The 2,500-nt window shown below is 41.6% G+C and overlaps 1 protein-coding gene across 9 annotated transcripts in view; it reads left to right on the top strand.

Moving 5' to 3' along the window:
* The window catches only part of EBF3 (early B-cell factor 3), a 120,787-nt gene that overhangs the window by 87,073 nt on the left and 31,214 nt on the right, over positions 1–2,500 (top strand). The gene's annotated exons all lie outside the window — the stretch shown is intronic.

Below are 2,500 nucleotides of genomic sequence, written 5' to 3'. Positions count from 1 at the left end.
GCAGTTAAAAATGCTGTTAAAATTGGATGTGTCTTGCAGGAAATGTGACTTGTGGTAACTGGACCTCAAAATACCTGTTCGTATGGGCACCCAGGAGCTCTGGTGCCCATCCAACCTCTTGGTTCTTAACAATGTCTTGATGTCCCATGGGATCAAGCTCTCTCACAAGATGCCTGTTACTTCCTGTTTTCATATTGGCCAGAAATAGGTTAACAATGGTATTTCCTACTCTGCTCCAGCCAGAGAAGGGAGTTAAGAAGTACTGAGTGATGAAAAATATTTTTCAGGCTATCTATCCAGACTTCTTGAACTTCCCTAAAGGTTCAGTTGAAATTTTAGGCACCAGTTCAAGAAGCTGTTGCTGGATCCAAATGACTTTATCCAACCCTATTCACAACCTGGGTCTAAAGACTCTCTCAAACCTGAAACTTGGGATACAAACTCATAAGACTGGGAATGATTTATTTGTGCCAATTCTTTTAAATACATTTGATTTTAATTTACAACAGTGCAAGAAAAAGTCGGAACTTTGTGGTTTCCAGTGGTTTTAATATGAAAATTCTTATTTTGGGATGAAGTATTGCTGGCTTTTTATCTGAAATGTGTATTAGAGTTTTTCTGGCATTTGCCAATGAATTGAACTGAGGTGCTGGGAGGGAAAAGGGAGAAAGAGTGATTTAATTTACTGTATTTTTGGATGAGAATTCTAGGTAATAAATTTGATCTGATGAATCAATCTCTCTTTTGAAAACAAAGAGCCTTTAACTGTTTACTCGACAGACTGCAGGGATTTGGGGAGAGTCCTCGCTGCTTATTGGGTAGATAATGCAGATTGCAGATGATGTGCAGATGATGTGCATTTTGATGAATATTTTCCCACTAGACTGCAACTGTTTCTATCTATTAATTTAGATCTAATGGGAAAAGTGTGTTTCTGAGTAGTTTTAAGCTAGGACTTATAAAACGGTTAACACATCGTGGATATGGTTTTGTGTCTGCCTAAGATCTATTGCTGAAATGAACTTTTAAGTGATGGCAACACCTGAGATTCCTATATTCTGTCTATTCCCAAAGAAATCACAACCTGAGCAAAAACCCTGGCATCCAAACCTGGGTGCCTCACTTCTGGCTGACAAGGGAGAGAATATTGACATTTATTGATCTTTAGGACTGGGTTTTATCAGAGTTTCCAAATGGGATGATGGTGACTGTGATGCTTTTGGTGCTCATGATGTATCTCAAAAGCCATGGTTGTTCCACAGGCTGTTGCAAAGGTGATGAGTGCAGGTGGGACCAGGCTTAAAAATGCTCTTGCGAACTATAATTTATATATATATGTGTGTTTCGTGTGTGTGTGTGTGTGTGTGTGTGTGTGTGTATTTTGTGCTAAGCTACAGCGGAGTGGCCTGATGAGTATGACGAGCTAAGTGTCCAACAAAATAAAAAAAATGAATGAATTAAAAGCCTCAGCCCAAGCTCCAGATATTTGAGCTGCTGGGAGCTGGTGTAGTTCCACCCCGTGCAGGGAAGTGCTGCAGATTTGAACCAGATGACGCTCTGGCTCTCAGGGCAGAGGCCTGGAATTTTGACTTGCTTTAGAGTAATGTCTTTAACTGATTTCTTGGGTGCAGATTTTGCAAATTTGGCTAATTTTGCTGTTTCAAACTTCTTTCTGATGTGTAAATGCACATGTGTATAGAACTGTAAGGACATTTGTTTCTTCTTTCCTGGAGTTGTCTTTTGTCTTTATCGCTAAGTAAAGATGTTCAAGAGGATTGTGAGAATGTCATGAGCTTCCCCCTCTGGAATAAAACTATAATAAAGTTACATTACTTTAATGGGAATATACATTTAAAACACCTTTTGGGGGAAACACAGGCCAATATCCCAGGAAAAAGAAAATAAAGAGATAAAGCCAGCGCCTGCCTGCCCGAAAAACTTCTGCTTTGCTTTATCCTGGAGTGATAGGGTGGCTGAGATAGTCTTTGGAAATTACAGCTGCCATTGAGAGGGAAGCCAAGCCTCGCTGTATTTCAGAAAATGAAAATGCTGTAGCATTGGTGGAGGGAGGGGCCGGGTCCCCAGGGCATCTGTTTCCCATCAGTGTCCCACCATGCTTGCAGCCTGGCTTGGCACTCTAACATTTAACCTTCCCAGCAGGAGGTGGACCATAGGGCAACAAGGCTGCAGAATAATGAAACAAGAGTGTAGTGTGGTGTACAAAGCCTTTGTGAGAGCAGAAGTTGAGACATGAAACACTCAGGGTGGGGAGATGCGAAAGTTCCAGATTTTTCTCCAAAGCCCCCAATAGCCTGACGCAGAGGCAGGAGCGCGGCGTCTCCCAGCAGGCAAAGGCAAGGCCTTTCCCCATCTATCCATGCCTTTTTGCCCGCTGCTTTCAACTATTATAAAGATACAATTACCTTGGGAGATTGTGGCAGTTCAGTTGATTAGCACGGTGAATTAAAAGAATGAGTCACAAATGACATGTCCAGCTCTT

The sequence above is a fragment of the Lepidothrix coronata genome, unplaced genomic scaffold (genome assembly GCF_001604755.1).
Source record: "Lepidothrix coronata isolate B3197 unplaced genomic scaffold, Lepidothrix_coronata-1.0 Scaffold25, whole genome shotgun sequence".
NCBI lineage: Eukaryota > Metazoa > Chordata > Aves > Passeriformes > Pipridae > Lepidothrix > Lepidothrix coronata.
Note: the sequence above shows the minus strand (reverse complement) of the source record. Positions and strands in the feature narration are given on the sequence as shown.